General features: G+C 45.6%; 2 long non-coding RNA genes across 2 annotated transcripts; one reads left to right on the top strand and one right to left on the bottom strand.

The window, feature by feature from the left end:
• Positions 1 to 4350: 4350 nt before the first annotated feature.
• On the bottom strand, positions 4351 to 8960 carry LOC138224655 (uncharacterized). The gene is made up of 3 exons (XR_011183108.1): positions 8870 to 8960; positions 8753 to 8798; positions 4351 to 4432 (listed from the first exon to the last, which is right to left on the bottom strand). It is a non-coding gene; the product is annotated as an uncharacterized lncRNA (long non-coding RNA).
• LOC138224654 (uncharacterized) lies at positions 4371 to 9798 on the top strand. Its single transcript, XR_011183107.1, has 2 exons — positions 4371 to 4452; positions 9496 to 9798. It is a non-coding gene; the product is annotated as an uncharacterized lncRNA (long non-coding RNA).
• The last annotated feature ends 11557 nt before the right edge of the window (positions 9799 to 21355 follow it).

The following is a 21355-nucleotide window of genomic DNA, read 5'->3' as shown; positions in this document are numbered from 1 at the left end:
TGAGTCTTTTTTCAGTTTTCAACAAAGCTTTTGAATTCACTCCAGCCTGGTTCCAGTCTGTCAACCTGTGATAAATAAACACTTAACATAAATATACTTGAACCCTGAAGAGCAAACCTTGAATAGTGTGTGTAAAAGGCAGAGCTGGGGTGCCAGTAACACACTTCACACACAGAGCAGCAGGCAGAGAAGGAGAGAGGCAGGACAGTGCAGAGAGAGGGCAGGGGGAGATGCAGTCAGTTCTGAAGAGACACAGCAGAGCACAAGTCAGCATATCCAGGCAGAGCTCTAGATCAACACCAACAGGAAGGACAGATACAGGAGAGAGGAGCAGACACTCACTGGTGGAGATTTAGACGAGACAGAGAGAGATGAGGACAGGCAGAGAGTCTTATTCCCCAGTCACTGTCCACTCCTGAAGCAGAGTGCAGACTACTAAGCAGTGGGAGAGAAACTAATGTAGCAACAGGAGACTAGTGGTGACAGAGATACAGGTAAAGCAGCGACAGATGATGGAACTCTAGACAATTACAGACTAGGAGAGAGGAGCTGTACATGTGGGACGTCAGTGCTGCAGCTGTAGTGAAGGAGTGTCAGTGTGATGTCAGGGTGTAGAGATCTAAACCAACTCACTCTGTCCATCACAGACCCAGATTCTGACTCTTCACAGTCTCAGTCCTCAGTGAGAGAGGAGCAGCAGGAAGGAAGCTGAAGGTGTTTATTCATCACATGTTGATAGACTGGAACCAGGCTGGCCTGAATTCTGTTACTTTGTTGAAAGCTGTAAATAGAGAAGTAAACTCATTAAAATAGGTCAGGCTGTGCCAGAACACTTCCTCACACTTTTGATCTCTGTACCCTGACATCACACTGACACTCCTTCACTACAGCTGTAGCAGTGTCGCAGTCTAAATCTCTTCATACTTTCCTTCACTTCTTCCTCTGCTACTAATGTTCTTGATCTTTTCAAATAAAGGCTGATAATTCACAGTGTTCTCTGACCATCACATGAATCCCGAGTGTCTTCAGCTCCTCCTCCGAGGTAGGATGTTGATCACATGTAGAAGAGTGAGGAGTGGGGTTAGTAGTGGGGTTAGGGAGTGGACATGCCATCAGCATCTAAACTCAGAGGAGGAGCTGAAGACACTCAGGATTCCTGTGGTGGTCAGAGATCACTGTAAATTATCTGCCTTTATTTGAAAAGATCAGGAACAGTAGTAGCAGAGGAAGAAGTAAAGGAAAGTATGAAGAGATCTAGACTGTTACACTGCTGCAGCTGTAGTGAAGGAGTGTCAGTGTGATGTCAGGGTGTAGAGATCTAAACCAACTCACCCTGTCAGTCCCAGAGCCAGATTCTGACTCTTCACAGTCTCAGTCCTCAGTGAGAGAGGAGCAGCAGGAGGCAGCAGGGAGGGAGCTGAAGGTGAAAGTGGAACCAGGGTGGAGGTGAAGTCAAAGCCTTTGTTGAAAGCTGGAATAACAGACAAGTGCAGTCATTAAAACTCATAGTCGAGCTGTGTCAGAGTACATTTCACACTACAGTGAGTAAGAACGGTAGTACAGGACTGAACAGTGAAGTAGTGGAGTGAGCTCCACTGTTTCAGAAGCCCGAGCTCACACGCTGTTGCTCTTAGCCGCCACCAGAGGGCAGCCTGCAGCCACAGACGGCAGAGCCAGGTACACGGTCTGTATACGCGGCTCTGCAGACAGCTGCTCCCACAGCCCGACAGCCCGCTCCTCTTGGTCAAGCCAGGGTACCAGTGAGTTGCCCAAGAGAGCTGACCCGAGCTGTGAAAGCAGCGCCCGTCTTTCTGACGCCATTCCCCGGTTCTTACCCGACATGTTGTCGATACCAGAGCAGCAGGCAGTAAAACTCTCCCCTCACTGTCACTGGGGCCGCGAGTCCTGGCCGAGCTCCGGAGTGAGAGAGCTGGAGAGAAACGAGATGCAGAGAAAATACTGAAACTTACCTCTCGACTCGTACATGGTCCCGTCAGACTGAACGAAAATGTGATTTAGTGGACAAAACTGAAAAAATAGTCTCGAATGACAAGTACATTTCAAGAGCAGTAGCGAGCAGCACGTTATATGAACAAATATTCACAGGACTCTGCACACAACAGAAGCACAGCCCAGATAAGATAAGAATAAGAAATAGAGTAGAAAATTATTGTAAAACAATTACGTAATACAGGTTTAAATACACAGAGGGTAAAGCTTGAAAAGGGTTTGAACGAGTTACTTACTGCTGTCTGTCTTGCCCGGCTCTCGCGCGAAAAGTGTATAATCAGCTGGGTCAGAATTTATAGGACCTGGAGCCCAAAGTGACCAATAAACAGGCGAGACGACATAATTCGCGGCTCTGCCCACCAAAATCCCTTATTAATATTCAATATATAGGCAGCGGTTTTACAATTAATCTAATTTGTTGTTCGTCCTCCCAGCGCATGAGGGCGGTGCAGCCCCACCCTCTACTGCCAACAGGCGTGGTTTTGGGTCGTGACGTCATGGATTCTGATTGGCTGAGATTCTCATATTTAAATAAACCACGCCCCCAGCATGGCTCTTTCCGGAAGTTCTACCGAAATGTGCAGGTGGAGTTTGTGAATGGCGTTTTCCCGATTTTATTGCGTTTTTAGTCGTTTTTTGTCCTATTTTTTAATGATATTGTTATGACACATCACGGAACCGTTAAGGCGGATTCAAAACTGGACGTTCCTGATTTTCAGCTAGTGAGTATCGAGCGATTTTGTGTTGTTTGTGTTTGAATTGCAAGATGGCGGCGGTAACTCCTCATTTGCATTTATTACAATAATTCGCTGTATTTTAATGAGCTGATTTGCATTTCACTTGTTAATATGAACTAGAGAAATAGTTTTTGGCTAGAATTGTTTTTTATTTTTTAAGGTTTTAATTGTTTTTTTTAAAACGCTAACTTTGCTTTAGTGTGGAAAAAGTGACTTTCTGTTTTTTGTAAGATGTTTGTTAACTCTCATTTGCATTCAATTTGCATTATTAAAATCAGTCGCTGTATTTTAATGAGCTGATTTGCATTTCTCTTGTTAATATGAACTAGAAAATTAGTTTTTGGGCTAGAATTGTTTTTTATTTTTAAGGTTTTTATTGTTTGTACTGAATTAAAACGCTCACTTTGCTTAAGTGTGGAAAAAGTGACTTTTTTCTGTAAGATGTTTGTTAACTCGTATTTGCATTAAATTTGCATTTATTAAAATCGCGTGATAATATATATATGTGATAATGTGAAATAAAAAAATCTAGTGAAAATAACGTTATTTTCTCATGTTTACTGTGTGAATTTTTGTTTATTTTTTTCTACTGCTTGTTTTGTCGGTTAGATGTCAGCGTTAACTTTCTCGTGTGTATTTAAATTTGTATTAAAATCGGTTGACCAGTCACTTGTATTTTAATAGGTTCTGCTTTAATAATTTCTTTTTTCTTTTTCTTCTTTCAACTGGAAAGAAAACGTTTTCACTCGAATGCTTTTTTATTTTTAAAATGTATGTGTACACTTGCACTGAACACAAATAAAATTTAAATTCATTTTACTTCTGGCTTATTTGTCTTTTTTTCGGAGAATGTATTTTTTAAAACTTGGTTGCTGTCTTTCAGATTGTGTTAACTAAAAAATGTAAATATCTTAGGGAAACTGAAACAAAAGAGTTGCTGTCTAAATTTTTAATTACTAATTAACATTTCAAATTATTCAAATTCATTATAATAAATAATTTGTTTATGTATTAAGTGAATTAAAGTTCATTAGTATTAAACAAATCTCACCGGGGGCTGGTCTTGGAGATGGGCTTCTGCGATTGGGTTAAACCTCATGTCAATCATATAAAGACAACCCTTCAGAAGTGCGTCATTTTTGGGGGTGTGGTGATTTGATTGGCATGTCCTTCAACCAATCAGAATAGAGAAAATTGGGTTATTCTCCCATACCTGAAGTTGTGCTTCAAACTGACCAATCATCTGAGAGAAAAAATCTTGAAGGCGGGCTCTCATCCAGACATTTTGATTGGCTGGTGTGACGTCCTCATTTGGTGACACCCCTCATGAATAATACGACACGCCCCTACTCAATTATGTGACACGCCCCCTAGTGTACCACGCCCCTCATGAATATGCATCGTGGGCGGTGCTCGTTCGCCATTTTGTTTGGTTTTATGTTTGCGATAGAAATAATGTTACGAAGAAAAGAAGAAAGTAAGACATAAGTCAAAATTCTTTATTAAGTTTTGCAAGTATACAAATCAAAGACAGTTGGCAACAATGAAACAAAAAAAAAATACAGAGTGAGTTACAGAATCACAACTAACGGCGTCCGGGATGACGATTTCCTGTCCAGCGCCGGCAGTCTGGTCAGTGCGGGATGGGTCCTGTGCGGGCGGCAGGGACAGCAGCCAGGGGAGACCTGAAACACAAGACAAGCAGGTAAGAGCTCGGAGTTCAGCACTGAGCAGCAGCGCAGCGACAGTAATCAGACAGGAGTGAGGAGCTGCGCTGGCGGAGGGGCTCAGGGAATCACTCGGCAGTACAGCGCAGCTCGCTTTGCGAAACACAGGCTCGTCCCAATGTCGGGAAAATGGATTTGGAATAAAAACGGCTCAAGACCTCCAGACCGTGTCCTTACTGTCACGAGAAATTTTCACCCGCTTTAATTTCGATTCAAATTTAGGAACCATATGAAGTTTTATTAATTTCAACGTTCAATCACTACACATCGGTCAGGAAGTTGACCAAGATGCGGTTTGTTCACATCGCGCTGCAGCGCCGACAGAGACGCGGTCTGTTTGTCCGAGCTGGGTTGTGCTTTTTAAACTCTACTCTCACCCGTATGTTGCTTTTATATTTTAACTCGTTCTAGGTTTGTCTTGGCTTTTTAAAAAGAACTTGGCGCTCTAAGGAATCTGTATGTGCCGGAGTCATGCAGAGCGAGGTGTGCTGTACAGTACGGCCATCACATCTGTACCGGGACAGTGCGGGATACTGAGCACTAGATCAGTGAATGGGCTCTAGACTGTTGTACAGTTGAAACCGAGTGCAGAACACTCCACTGAACAGGGTGTTACTACTAATCAAGTGCTTCCCATAACTAGATCTAGTTCTCCGTTTACCCCTGAGCACACGTCCCTTAGTTCCTCAGCAAATCATGTCAACCCCCTCTATTGTTAAATACAGCAGGACTCCTCCTGGATCTACACCCAGTACCCCAGCAATGAGCCACAATTTTACAGTCAAGCAATTTTTATTCTTGAACAGGAGATGAATAACAAACAGAATAAAACAGTTGATTTTTGGAATTGCATACATTTGATCATATTCAAGCACAGCCAGTTCAATGCTGTAATTTCAAGTGACAGTCAGAAACATGTAGGTGAAGCTGCCTTTGAGACAATAACTGCCTGCAGTCTGGACACAGTCAGCTCAATATTCTTAGCATCCTCCTCTCTGCAGCTACCAAGTTGTCTATTCTTGTGGTTTTGATTTTCTTCAGCCTGTAAAATGCTGCTCAGGAGGATTTAAATGTGGAGACTGGCCTGGCCAGTACAAGACTGTCCACTGTTTCCTCCTGCTGACCTCCTGACTGAGCTGTTCCTGCAGAAGACAGTGAGGTGTAGCTGACAAGCCCAGCAACAAGTTCAGTGTTCTGGTTTAAATGATTGAGAATATCAGTATTGATACAGAAACAAGTATATAAGATGAGTTCTAGACAACTACAGAATATGCTTGATGAATTGTACATGTCAGACTTCCATATTAATGCTGATTACTTCAGTGCTTCAGTTGTAGTGAAGGAGTGTCAGTGTGATGTCGGGGTTTGGGGATCTAAGCCAACTCACCCTGTAAATCAGATTCTCCTCAATTTGGAAATCTGAATCTCAGACCTCTGTGAGTGTGGATGAACACCAGGAGGCAGCAGGAATAGTGGTGAATTAATCCTCATCATGTCATATGGTCTGATTTATTGGGACACATTCATGTTACGTGCATTTCAGAGTGTAAACCAGTAAATGAGCTCACTGTACTCAGTATCATCAATGAAAATGAGGTATCGCCTGTTCTTGAGATGCTTTTACTTTATATCATGCTAAAGCAGTGACTTCGAGTTGGATTGAGATCTGTAGACACACTTGACCAGTTTCTGTTTTCTCCTGATGAGCTCTTGCACTGGTTGCACTGTCTAGATGCTTTGGGTCATTGTCATGCTGCATGGTGCAGCACTGTCCAATAAGTATTGAAGCCTTTTCTGCTTCATCAGAGACCCTGTTTCTGTAAACTTCAGAAATGACTCTGCTGCTGCCATCATTAGCTACATCCTCAAGGAAGATGAGTGACCCAGTCTGAGCCATTCCTGCATCCCCAGGCCATGACATTACCTCCATCAGGCTTCAGCATGTGCTCAGAGTACGGAGATGACCGGTTCAAGTGTGGAGAAAGAAAGGAGCTGCAGATGCTCCAGAGAACAGCACCTCCTGTGAGAGTCATGGCCTGGCCTGGGGAGATCACGAGGAGACTCCTTCACCTGTCTGTCTCCATCAGCACTAGTGTACTGGATCACTGAAGCTCAAACCTGAAGGCTGTGGACTCAGAGCTGAGAGCTCCAGCAACACCTCAATGTCCTCTGTGCTCCCTCTGAGCTCAGATGCTGATCACATGTACAGGAGTAGGATTAGAGGTGGTGTTAGTTAGGGACCATACATGTCATCTACATCTCGGCTCAGAGGACACACATCAAATATTCAGGTGCTGTAGCTTTGAGTCAGTTTATAATGCAACCAAGGAGGTCATCAGGAGAATAACTGTAGAAACACCTTAACTTGTTGCGTCTAATGCCTAGATTTCAACGCTATTGACAGAAGGAAAAACAATTGAAGTATGATCACCTGAAAGACTAAATAAGAACTTGGTAGCAAAAGCAAAGCATCTCAGATTATTACAGAGGGCAGTGAGCTCAATGGGTCTCAGACCTCATGCAGTTACTGTCTTAGAGGGATATACAAGCACATACTCTTCTACACTCTGAAATGCATTTAAAGTGAATGTGTCCCAGTAACATCACAATAGAAAGTTGAACACTTTATTCCAATATGATCAAATGTATGCAGAGAATTACCACAATAAAACCAGGATAATATTTCTGTTCTGATCACAAGAACAAATTGCTTGACTGTAAAGTTGACTCATTGCAGTACTGATGGAGGACCCTGTACCATTCCACTGAAAACCTGCATTTTCAAGTGTCCCACAGTATCAATACACCTTGACAGGAGGGGCTGATTGACAGGGCCAGTGACATGAATTAATGTGCTCTGTTTATATTCTTTGCTGTTAGATCTTTTTCATGGTCTAGTGAAATAATTCTGAGTGTCTTTGGGTGGGAGTGCAGCTGAGGCTGGAAAGGAGATTGTTCAGCTGTAAGAAAAACCTGCCTGTTTGAATGTGCTCAGAGTGGAGAGGAGTGTCAGTGTGGGAGCTGCAGAGAAACAAGTAGGGGGAATATTCCACACTGAGAAGAACATTTATTCTGGCTCTGGAGTTTTCTTCATGTGTGAGACAACAGCTACAATTGTCCTTAACACTGTCACTGTAGAGTCCTGATATCTGAATCACATTCACATACTAACTGCAGGATTCAGACTCACTCCACATCATCAGAGAACATGTCCTTCCCCTGCGACAGTCGAGTTCACCCCAACACAAGCGCAGGAGAGCTGCTGTGTGGTTTGGATGCTGTCAGAAAGCAGGTGAGGAGCAGGAACCCTTAACATTCATCACAGGAGAGTGAACCAGAGAAACTTAACTGGTTTAGTAATGAGTGCTGAGAATGAGGTTTATTAACCGTTTGGGCAGGATGTGGTGAGGTAATGGGTTGAGCACAGGTGTAGAAGTGATTGCTTTCAGTCTCAGAGCCTCTTCAGACTCCTGTTCTGTCTCAAGGTGTCCTGTTTCTCTGCAGCCTGATGGCCTCCCAACACACAGACACCACTCCACAGCCAGAACCAGTTTCTTGTTTCCTTTCCAGAGTGGAGGAGACACCTGCTTGTTCCTTATTTGTGTTCCCTGTGAGCAGTGTTGCCTTGAGGTGAATAAAGAGCATGAGTGGGCAGTGTAGTGTCAGTGTGGGAGCCCATCCTGTCTCAGGGTATTGTAGTGTGAAGGTGGGACCTTGATACTGGAATCAGAGCTACTTGCAGCCTCTCCAGTCCACTGCATTACAGTGTAGCTGCACCCAGTGCTGTTGAATTGATAATTAGCAGGAACAGCAGTAATTAAGCAGCTGGTTGAGTCAGATTACTGCAGTGGAGTGCACTGGAAGGGCTGCAAGCCGAGTAGCTCAGACTAAAACCTATTTTTAACCTCGGATGAGATTTAATTTTGTGTTTAATTGTCCCTGTAAGGGGATTTTTGGTCTCTCGTGTCCCTGTTTGAAAACTCGCTGTTTAACAGCAGAGACGAGCAGCTCCGGGATCCCCCGCCCCTATTGGCCGAGTGTGAATGAGAAGGCAGGTGCGGTCAGTCTGCAATTAGACCTCAATCCGCGGCTGTTTAGCGGTTCCGACGCCCGAGTTGCTTCCCTGCCTTTAAATAGCGAGTTTGCAAACAAAGAAAGTTTCTCAAGTTTACCGTTTAGCTGGAGCGGGATCCTGGGCGACGGCTGTCGGCTTTTCTCGGTTCGAGTGGAAAATGTTATAAAATGGGGCTTGAAAAGTAAATGAATTGCTTAACTTACTTTTGGCGGAGCTGCCGGACGGGCTGTAGGACTTGTGGCTTCGACTCTGCGGAGAAACATGGTATTAAAATCGTGCTTCAGTTTCTTTAAACTGCTTGTTGTATGTTGTGTTTTTACCTGTACAATACGTTTTCTCTCGTTTGTATTCCAGGCTTCTGCCCTGGCGCGGCTCTGGGCTTTAAACGACGGCTGTCGGGTCCTTCTCGGCGTGGAGACCTGAGCGCAGACCCACCCGAGTGACCGGAGCTCCGCGGCGGATTCACAGGCGAGTCCGAGTCTCTTCTTCCTAGAGGCCGAGAGAGACCCGGTCAGGAAAGCGCAGCTTCAAGGCTCGTTTAGGACTGAAAACCACTTTCACAGGGGCTTCGTCTCTTACCGGTATCGACTCACTGTGCAGCTGCAGGTCCGGCTGGGTTTTCTTTCTCCGGAGCCGGTTTGCATGAAGACGCGCCGACTGCTCCGTTTAGCTTGAACTGGGGGAAACTGGTAACTCGAGTTACTGGTAACTGACCGCAGGAAACTGGAGCCCAGCCGTGTGAGACCCGGTGTGAAAACCGAAACCCCCGGTGTGAGGAGAGAGAGATATACCGCTTACCTTGCTCTCGAAACGCCGGCTGTCCTGCTGTAAAGGTTAAAGCGAGAGAGTTAAAAATATTTAAAATGCATTTCTCGTAGAAAAAGTTGCTGCTTTTGTCAAAACCTGTAAGAAAAGTTTAATGCATGTTTTTTTTCCTCCCCGGCAGCCGAGCAAAGCGCCTGTACCGGAGAGCAGCGGGGTACCAGCCGCCTCTCTCCCAGCCAGCGAGCCGCCGGAGTCCCCCCACCTCCCCTGACCCCAGCCTGCACGGGCCTGGAGCACAGACCCGCCCCTATTTATAACGTGAACCCCCTGATGAGCGCGAAAAGGACGACAAAGGTAGCAAAATAAGAGACACCGGGGAGCGAGATGGAAATGTGTGGATACCTGCTTAATAACGCTGCTGTATAGTGTAATTGTTTTATGCTTTATATCCTTATTTGCTGTAATAAACTGCTGTGAGTGTTAATTGGTTAATTGATTGTTCTGGGGTCTGGGGTGTGGGAGGATGGGGTACAGGGGTGTAGAGAACCGTGAATCGGGTCCCCCTGTGAGCAGCCACACCAAGCGGCTCGCAGAGACAGCCGCGGTACACCGGGCTGTCGTGGTCGGGGAGTCGGGAGCCGCTGGTCTGGGGCCTAGACTGCAGCTTCCATCCCCGGCCTCGATTAGAGCCCCGCAGCCCGAGGACACTCGCAGCCCGGTATGTGAAGGATGACGCTCGCGCTGCTGAGGGAACGCGTCCCGTCACCATGGTGACTGAGATAGGGGGTGTGGCTGGGCTTAAGGGCGGGGTTCAGTGTTAATAGTGTCCAATCAGCGTGTGGAAGAGGTGGGTGTAAGAACAACCAATCAGAAGAGTGCAAGTTCAGTTCGAGAGAAAAACAACAGCCGAGCCAGGCGGGTCTCGAACCCGGGGCTCCGGGGTGGAGATGTGTAAGAGTCGGGGTTTAGCAGAGTGAGCTATACTTCCTGCCAAATCTGGAGTAATTCCGCGGTCATACTTATCTGGCAAATTTTCGGTGCATGAAAAAAATCGAAAACAAAAAAAAGGTATCCCTCCTGTTCTTGCAATTCTAAAAGTAATATCCCTGCTCATCTACTGTGTTTCGGGTTTTACAAAAGTTCTTCTTTGCGGGCTTGAACCCAGGTCTGCACTGACTGTCCATTAGTCTGCAGATTTGAACCCGGTCTCTCACCGGTCGCAAACCAGCGCGCTACACGACAAGCCACAGCGCCGCGCGAAGACTTCAACGCCGCCAAATATAAAACCTTTAAAACTGCGATTCACTCTCCGGCCGAGATCAGGACCCTCTTCTTCAATAAAGACAGGGCAGAGCACTGCTGGACTGCAGGAGCCACTGCACAACTGCAGCTCAGATGAAGTGAATTGATGTTTGTGACGATTGAGGAGAGTTGGAGCTGTGCTGAATCCTGCAGTGATCTGTAGCTGCTGTGATCCTGCACAGTGTTCAGAGGGGCTGTCAGTCCTGCCTATTGCACAGGACACCGTCTGTTTGTATTGAGCAGCTCAATACAGTTTGACAGGATGATGGAATTAGACTCGAATTAGAAATGTGGACAATCAGGCTTCACCTTTCCACTGTTCTCCATGAGAATCTCACCCCTCACAAGGCACAGAGTTCCACAGAAACTCGATATGACTAGCAGAGAGCTCTCTCATCACCGCGAAGACCACAGTTTCCTTCACAGACACTAGAAATAAAACCAGGTGTTCACAACCTGATTTTAATTAAAGAACAAAAATAAGATAAAAACAAGTGACTAAAAGTTTGCTCGGGAGTGTTTTATTATGTTAAAACAGTACATTAATGTAGTGAATTATCAGAATGAAGGAGTGAAGGACCAGTCAGCTGATATCGGTGTCCATTCCTGAGGCTGGTCCAGATTCTCCAGAGGCCATCCCTGAGAAAATACCCACAGCAGTGTAGGAGCAGCTCATACAGAGGGATCAAAGGGCACAACACAGTTTACTACAACAGAGATCATCTCCTTTCAACACAACAACTGACAACACTATTCCACATCACGATAGCAATTACAAGAATGAACAGAGAGAATACAAACATGCAGCATAACATAACACACAGCAAACTGAAGAGATCCAGCAGAGACAAGTTTAAGTGTAAAATCTGTACAGGTATATATAAAGCAATATATATATATATGTTTAACGGATATTCAAAACATTTTCTATATCTATAAATATTCAATAACATTGCTGGACAATTTAACATTTAAATGTTTAGGGAATTATTTTTAAATAAAGATTAAATCAGAATCTGTATTCTCTCTTTATCTATTCTAGTGCTGAGAAAAATCAATATTATAATGTAATAACTAAATCAACAAACACAAATCAACACATAATCTCTGTCTTCTAGATCTCTCATGGACACAGTATAGAGCTACAGAGGAGAGAGACTGGAGCTAAACCTGCTGGTTACTGGTTTAACTGGACCAAACAAACACCTTTTCCCAGCTCTTCAGCTGCTGCTGATCAAAACCACCTGGATCATCTGCAGACACTGACCCCTCCAGGACCAGGACTGGACAGCCCTGCTGCAGACACATACTGACCCCTCCAGGACCAGGACTGGACAGCCCTGCTGCTGACACACACTGACCCCTCCAGGACCAGGACTGGACAGCCCTGCTGCAGACACACTGACCCCTCCAGGACCAGGACTGGAGAGCCCTGCTGCAGACACACACTGACCCCTCCAGGACTGGACACCTCTTACTTACTTTATTGTCCCAGAGGGGAAAGTGTTTTTGTAGACAGTTAAAAGACACAACACAATACACAGCACATTTAACACAACAAGAGCCCATTCATAAAATGTACGATGAGAACACATAAATAAAGTAAAATCTACCCTCAGTTCTCACAGCTTCTGTTAAAGACGAGCTCTTGTCCTGCCTACCTCCTTCCTCAGGGCTGTGGAGTGGACAGTGGACTGTCCAGCTGGTCCTCATGATCCTCACAGCTCAGGGACTCAGCCTTTGGAAAGGTCTGAGCTTCAGTCTTGTTTCTCCAGTAACAGTTAGAAGACGCACGAGGGTCTCACCATCATCGTCTTCTTCATCATCAAATTCATCTGCACGAAGGTTCACGTTCACTGAGGCTCAACGTGTCTGAAGAAGAAATAAAGTTTCCACAGCAACTCGTGTAATTTAGCGCCGTGATTTCATGTGCTCAGACGAACAAAATACGAGACAAACCGCAACAGTTTACAGCTAAAGCACAAAAAGCCGCCTCGGATTTTTCACAAAGAAAAGCGACACCGATTAAATGTTACTTCTGGCTAAATAATAAATCCTTACTGTTTCTTAAACGCAGAGGAACAAGAACACATTTAAAATTCCCGCCCCTCTCCTGAATCTCGGAGTTTATTGGGCAACTGGACCGAGTCTCGTCTATAATTGGGAAAACCTACTGTCAATCAGCAATAACTCCCACTGACCAATCGCGACATCGCTAGGCTCAATCCAATGATCTGATTGCTGTGGATCTTATTCATAAACAAGCAAGTACAGACCCCAGTCACATGACCCGGGTGTTTAATACACACCAGACCCTCACTACTGCACTGTAAACCAGCCCTCCATAGACTTGTGTATCACCACCGCCGCTGGCGGACAGTTATCGGAATCGACACCCCCTGCTGTAGCCCGATCAATAGGCTTCATTTTATTTCAAATTCACTGACACTGCGGGCTTTCTTACGTTTTCACTTTAACATCTCCGAAGTCCACATATTCAAACGTAAATTGTATTTTTGAAGGACGAGTCACAATAATGACAGTTTTGACTCCTAAACACGTTAATAACATGCTTTACAATAGAATTTACATTATCATTTAGTATAATACTCGTCAAACTTTTTTTTTTTACAGGACTCCGAAACATAACTTATATCTAGTAGCCTTGAAAAAATATTCTAGGATACACATTTAAATGTTAAAGGATTAAGTGAACAATCAGTTTAATAAGGAAGAAATAAGGAAGTTTAACAAGAAGGAAAACACAACGTTCAGCACACACCTGAAGAAGGCTCGACAGCCGAAACGTTGTTTTCTTTCTTCTCTTTTCAGCAGGGAATAAACCTATTATTTGTTCCTTTGCAGCTAACGCATGCTGACTCGGCTACCCACCTGAACTACTACAATCGGTTCAAATGTCGACATTTAAAGTTGCAGTAACACTGTGAAAAACGATGTCAGAGGGTGTCATTTCACAGTGTGGCCGCCAGGCGGAGACACTGCTATAAGTGTCTATGGAGGCTGTTTTAATGAAGCCCTTTTCAGTTTCCAGCTGTGCTCCACTGACCGCGATGTCATCTGTGTCCAGTCCAGCTCCTGGCCCTGAGCCTCAGTGACACAGCAGACACCAGCTCCACGCCAAGAGTCTCAGACTGACACTCTCACCATCTCAGAATGAGCCTCAGTGGGATGTGGTGCTGAGGGTGCCTGAACACTTGTCTCACTCAATGATCTTCCTGAACACGTCTTTTCATCAAGCTAACAGGCTCAGTGCAGTGTGCTGACTGAAATCATGTTCACATCACAAATGTTTTACTCGAGGTCAGTTTTTCAGATTCTGTGTACGTCTCTTTGAGGAGGCCATTTTGAGAAAAAACAGGAACGTAGACAACTCCTCCTTCTGACTCTTCCTCATTCAGTATACTTCCTCTGTCTCTGTGCAGAGAGGCAGTCCAGCGTGACGAGAAAGATACATTTTAAAGACGTTGAGACAGTGGGACACCATGGCTGAAGATGTGACCTACGCTGAAATCAAATTCACTAACATACCAGGACAGTGGAGCTATTCCAGCACAGCCAGGATCCCCCTACATAGAGTACAGACCCCCCACAGCTGCCTCCGACACTGGAACACTGTGAAACTGTCTGTCTGCTACACTGGAGAATTTTGATACTGTCTTTTACACTGGAACACTGTGATACTGTCTGTCTTTTAAATGGAACACTGTGATACTGTCTGTCTTTTAAATGGAACACTGTGGTACTGTCTGTCTGCTGCACTGTAACACTGTGAAAGTGTCTGCAACACTGGAACACTGATACTGTCTGCATGATGCACTGCACACTGTGATACTGTCTGCTGCATTTTTATACTGTGACACTGTCTGTTGCACTGTACACTGTGATACAATCTGTCTGCTGCACTGTAAAACTGTGATACTGTCTGTCTGCTACTCTGTAACACTGTGATACTGTATATCTGCTGCACTGTACACTGTGAAACTGTCTGTTACACTATACACTGTTATACTATCTGTCTGCTGCACTGCACACTGTGATGCTGTCTGTTTACTGCACTGGAACACTGTGATACTGTCTGTCTTCTGCACTGGAACACTCTGATACTGACTGTCTGCTGCACTGTAGCACTGTGATACTGTCTGCTGAATTTTAACATTGTGACACTGTCTGTTGCACTATACACTGAGATACTATCTGTCTGCTGCACTGTACACTGTGATGCTGTCTGTCTCCTGCACTGTAACACTTTGATACTGTCTGTCTGCTGCACTGGAACACTGCGGCACTGTCAGTCTTCTGCACTGGAACACTGTGATACTGACTGTTTGCTGCAGTGTAACACTGTGATACTGTATTTCTGCTGCACTTGAACACTGTGATACTGACTGCTGCACTGTACACTGTGATATTGTATGTTGAACTGAAAAACTGTGATACTGTCTGTATGCTTTAATGTAACTGTAATACTGTCTGCTTACTGTAACACTGTAAAATTTCTGCTACACTGGAACACTGTGATACTGTCTGCTGCACTGTAATACTGTGATACTATATATCTGCTGCACTGGAACACTGTGATACTTACTGTCTGCTGAATTGTAACACTGTGACACTGTCTTCTGAATTGTAACACTGTGACACTGTCTGTTGCACTGTACACTGTGATGCTGTCTGTCTCCTACACTATAATACTTTGATACTGTCTGTGTGCTGCACTGGAACACTGTGCTACACTCTGCTGCACTGTAATATTGTTTTTCTGCTACACTGGAACACTGTGATACTGTTTGTTACACTGGGGCACTGTGTTACTTTCTGCTGTACTTTAACACTATGATACTGTCTTCAGCACTATATCACTGTGATACTGTCTGCTGTACTGCAATATTGTCTGTGTTCTGCACTGTAACGCTGTGATACTTTCTGCTGCACTGTAACACTGTGATATTGTCTGCTGCACTATAACACTGTGATACTGTCTTCTCCACTGTAATGCTGTCTTTCCTCTACACTGGTTCACAGTGATACTGTCTGCTGCACTGTAAGACTGTGATACTCTCTGCACTCTCAGCTGTACTGGTACACTGGGAAACTGTCTTCTGCACTGTATTACTATTTATATGCTACACTGTAACACTGTGATGCTGTCTGTCTGCTGCACTGGAACACTGTGATACTATCTACTGCACTGTACACTGTGATACTGTCTTTTTGCTGCACTGGAACACTCTGATACCGACTGTCTGCTGCACTGGAACACTGTGATACTGTCTGCTGCTTTGTAAGACTGTGAAACTGTCTGTTGCACTATACACTGTGATACTATCTGTCAGCTGCACTGTACACTGTGATGCTGTCTGTCTCCTGCACTGTAACACTGTGATGCTGTCTGTCTGCTGCACTGGAGCACTGTGATATTGTCTACTGCACTGTACACTGCGATACTATCTGCTACACTGGAACACTGTGATACTGTCTGTTTCCTGCACTGGAACACTGTGACTCTTGTCTGTTGCACTATACACTGTGATACGATCTGTCTGCTGCACTGTACACTGTGATGCTGTCTGTCTCCTGCACTGGAGTACTGTGATACTGTCTGTCTGCATCTGTGTAACACTGTAACACTGTAATACTGTCTGCTGCACTATAACACTATGATACTGTCTGCAGCACTATATCACTGTTATACTGTCTGCTGCACTGCAATATTGTCTGTTTGCTGCACTGGAACACTATGATACTGTCTGCTGCACTATAAGACTGTGATAGTCTCTGCTGCACTGCAATATTGTCTGTCTGCTACACTGGAACACTGTGATACTGTCTGCTGCACTGGAACTTTGATACTGTCTGTCTGTTGCACTAGAACACTGTGACTGCATAACTGCTGCAATGTAACTCTGTGATACTGTCTGCTGCACTGTAATGCTGTCTTTCCTCTACACTGGATCACAGTGATTTTGTCTGCTGCAATGTAACACTGTGATACTGCCTGTCTGCTGCACTGTACACTGTGATACTATCTGCTGCACTATAACACCGTGATACTGTCTGTCTGCTGCACTGGAACACTGTGATACTATCTGCTGCACTGTGAAACTGATACTGTCTGTCTGCTGTACTGTAACGCTGTGATACTGTCTGCTGCACTGGACCACTGTGATACTGTCTGTCTGCCTTACTGTGACATTGTAGTACTGTCTGCTGCTCTCTAACACTGTGATACTGTCTGTCTGCTACACTGCAACACTGTTATTCTGTCTGTGTGCTGCACTGTAACACTGTGATACTGTCTGTCTGCTGTACTCTAATACTGTGATTCTCTCTGCTTTACTGTAACACTGTAAAATGTCTGCTACACTGGAACACTGTGATTCTCTGTCTGCTGCACTGTACACTGTGATAAAGTCTATCTGCTGCACTGGAACATTGTGACACTGTCTGTCTGCTACACTGGAACACTGTGAATCTGTTTTCTGCACTGTAACACTGTAATACTGTCTGCTGTTTTACTGTAACACTGTGATGCTGCCTGCTGCACTGTAACACTGTAATACTGTCTGTCTGCTGCAATGTACACTGTGATACAGTCTGTCTGCTTTACTGTAATACTGTGATACTGTCTGTCTGCTGCACTGGAGAACTGTGATACATTCTGTCAGCAACACTGGAGCACACCTCACACAGCTCACACTGTAAGAAGGCTCCTCGGCCGAAATGTTGTTTTCTTTCTTCTCTTTTCATCAGGAAATAAACCTATTACTTGTTCCTTTGCAGTTTACGCATCCTGACGCGGCTACCCACCTGAACTACTCCAATCAGTTCAAATGTCGACGTTTAAAGTTGCAGTAACACTGTGAAAAGCGATGTCAGAAGGTGAAATTTTACAGTGTGGCCACCAGGCGGAGACACTGCTATAAGTGTCTATGGAGGCTGTTTTAATGAAGCCCTTTTCAGTTTCCAGCTGTGCTCCACTGACCGTGATGTCATCTGTATCCAGTCCAGCTCCTGGCCCTGAGCCTCAGTGACACAGCAGACACCAGCTCCAGGCCAAGAGTCTCAGACTGACACTCTCAACAGCTCTCAATAAGCCTCAGTGGGATGTTGTGCTGAAGGTGCCTGAACACCTGTCTCTCTCTCTGATCTTCCTGAACACATCTTTTCATCAAGCTAACAGGCTCAGTGCAGTGTGTTGACTGAAATCATGTTCTCATCACAAATGTTTTACTCTAGTGTCAGTTTGTCAGTTTCTGTGTTCTTCTCTTTGTCTTCAGATCAGTTTTATTTCTTCCTCCATCACCTGCTGGTTCTGACACACTGACTCTGTGGCTGGAAATGAACTTGTTTTCCTCAGCAGTTTGCCTGCAGATTTTTCAGCCACTATTCTGTTAACTGTGCTTCTCTGCCACAGTAGAGAACAGTTTGTCTGACTTATTTCACACAGTCCTGGAGAATCTGTCCCTGTCTGTCACACGTGTGTCTATTGATCTGTCTGGATCAGAGATCTGTCACTTTCCAGCTATGATTTTAAATCTGATGATGATGATTTTAGATCTGATGTTTTACAGATCAGGGTAAAACGCTGGAGGTCTGTGGCCTCTCTAACACTCACTTTCATCCCACAGTTTGCTGAAGGATGTATCCTTTTGTATTTGATCCTGTATTGATTATTGTGTCTAAACCCCTCTGTACATCTGTCAAAAACCCTATGTCTCATTTCAGCTGTAACAGGATACAGCTCCTGTCTGAAAACACTCAGTAAGATCATTGTGTAACGAATCCCTTGTCTGTCTTTGCCTCCTTGAGTCCCTGCTGATCTCCCTCTGTGAGAATATGACAATATTCCTCCTGCAGTCCCTCTCTGTCAGGCTGCCCTGAGACAGGACTGACCACAGTGTGGCACCACTGCAGGCTTGCAGAACAGGACTCAGACTCTCCAGTGTCAAGAACTGCACCTGCAGATGCTGATTGTCTGAAGGGCTGATTGGACTGGGAGGATTTTCACATGGGATTGAGCTGTATAAAATCTGTGTCAGAGGCTCAGGAATGAATAGCATTGAGATTTGGGATAGACAGGTCATGGTTAGAAGGAGCAGTTGTTGGTCTTACGCTCTTTAGTGAAAGCCTTTTGGTGTTATTGTTATTTGTGTTTGTCTTGTTTAAGCTTGTAAATGTGTCTTTTATTGTCCTTTTGGTTTCACAGGTTTGTCTTTTTCTGGAGCCATGATCTTCCCTTTGTGACGGTGGCAGTGGGACAGTGCCTCTAGTGGTCATGTGAAGTGCTGCAGCCTGGAGCCCTGTGACTGGACAGCTGACCCACAGGGGCTCAGGAGAGGGAGTCGAGCCAGCAGTGTGCTGGAGCTCAGCCTGTCTGAGAGGGAGGAGACAGGAGCCCTGCAGGTGAGTGTCGGGCTGTTGCCCAGTCTCCCTGCTGCTGGTGGGACTAGTGTGGAGGTCTTTTATAAACCAGGAGCCCAGCTGGTGTGGCAGATGGTGAGGAGTCTGCATACAGGGAGGAGGTTGAAACCCTGGCAGTATGGTGCCAGGAGAACAACCTCTCTCTGAACATCAGTAAGACTAAGGAGATGATTGTGGACTATAGGAAACATCAGGGAGGAAACCACACACCTATTTATGTCAATGGGACTGCAGTGGAGAGGGTCAGCAGCTTTAAGTTCCTGGGAGTTAACATCTCAGAGGATTTAACCTGGACCCACCACACCAACACCGTGGTCAAGACAGCACGGCAGCGCCTGTTTTTTCTCCGCAGGCTAAAGAGGTTCGGCATGCCATCACATATCCAGGCCAACTTCTACAGGTGCACTATTGAGAGCATCCTGACTGGTTGCATCACTGCCTGGTATGGGAGCTGCTCCGCCCGGGATCGCAAAGTATTGCAGAGGGTGGTGAAGTCAGCGCAGCTTATCACCAGCTGTGAGCTACCAGGCATCCAGGAGATCTACTCAGCTAGATGTCTGAAGAAAGCCAGGTCCATTCTCAAGGACCCCAGCCATCCCAGTCACAAACTGTTTTCCCTCCTACCGTCCGGTAAATGGTACCAAAGCATTCGGTCCAAGTCCAACAGACTATGTAACAGCTTCTACCTCCAGGCAATAAGACTGCTAAATAGCCAACCTGCAGCTCCTTTAGCAGATCACCTGTAATGAGTACATGGACATACAATTCTCACTTTATTCAGCATAACTGCACTACATGTATATATTGCATACACCATGGACACATAACAGCTCTACTCACATTTAGTTTTATTCAATTTAAAAAATGTAACCTCAATTTTGTGATTTTTGTGTTTTTGTGATTCTTGTAATTTTTGTGAGCTTGCAGAAAAATACATTTCATTGTCAGCAACTACTGCTGCATGCCATATTGTTGTGTATTTGATAAACTTTGATTTGATTTGAGCTGCTGGTGCTCTGGACAGGACTGGCTCCAGCCTGCAGGACCCTGAGCTCAGGTCCTGCCCAGAGCAGGTGGGGCTGGACTGTCCCAGGTCAGGGTCAGCAGGGGGAGAGGAAGGAGTCTGCTGTGAGCCCAGGGTCTCCAGTGCAGTGGGGAGCTCAGAGCCCAGTGTCTAGAAGCAGTGTGGGAGTATATCTGTGTCCCAGAGAGGAGGGTGCCCCAGAGGCCCAGTGGGGTCCTGCCCAGTGCCCCTGGAGAAGGAGAGGACAGCATCTGCAGAGGCCAGAGCTGCCAGCCCAGCAGAGGGTGTCCCAGAGGCTTCTCCTGGCCAAGCAGAGGGGGCTCAGCCTCCCCAGGGAAGAGTTGCTCCCAGGGACTAGCTGGGGGAGGAACTGTTGACCTTCCTGCTGCTTCTCCACTCGTCCCCAGGGCAGATGTTCTGGCTGGAGCTGTTTCATGACCAACACCTGCTACTTCAGTGCGGAAAGAACTCCTACAGTTGGCAGGTTGAGTACAGAATCAACAATTGAAATGTACTGTTAATCAACAAGGTGAATGAATGCAGTTCAGCACTGTATGACAGCAGCTGCCTACAGCCCTCAGATCCCTTTTCTTAAAGCCCTCAAGTCTGGCAGTAGGAGTGTCTGAGCTCTGGATCAGAAGGGGAGCAGCGCTGAGAGAGCTGTGGCCTCCATCCCTCTGCCAGTGGGGAGAGGAGCCCTTGGAGAGCTGAACCTCCTGGAGGACAGGAGCAGAAAAGTCCAGCTCCTGTCCTTCCTGAGCCCCTGGGAGAGGAGGAACAAAGCAGTTGCCAGAAACTTGAGGGCTGTGGTTTCTCACATAGGGAAATGTCTGTTTCATTATTACAAAAAAAGCTTTTCTTTAGTAATGGGAGTAAACTTTTTTCCGCCCCTGTCTGCAGCAGGCTGGCTGCAGCAGGTCTCCCCTGGGGAGAGTCTCTCCTGCAGCTTCCTGAGAGGAGACTGGAGTCCCAGACGCAGGAGCTGGAGGACTGGGGCTGTGTCTACTGTCTCAACCTGCAACCTACAGGAAACACCCCAGCAGAGCGATCACCCCTGAACCCTGACCAGACTCTTCTGCGCTTCCTGCAGAGCTGCGACCCACAGGAAAACTGAGTCTCTTCTCCTTCTTGGAACTTGAAAATACAAAACCAGTGCTCAGTTAATAAAGAGCTCAAACTGAAACCCCAGTTCACTTATTCCCACAGTTCTGGGCTCATGTGTGACGTCAGCTGGTGCTCTGTTGGCACTGTGACTCTTCCTTCACCCAGATAA

Source organism: Lepisosteus oculatus, chromosome 23 (assembly GCF_040954835.1).
Source record: "Lepisosteus oculatus isolate fLepOcu1 chromosome 23, fLepOcu1.hap2, whole genome shotgun sequence".
Lineage (NCBI taxonomy): Eukaryota > Metazoa > Chordata > Actinopteri > Semionotiformes > Lepisosteidae > Lepisosteus > Lepisosteus oculatus.
This window is presented reverse-complemented; position numbering and strand designations above follow the sequence as displayed.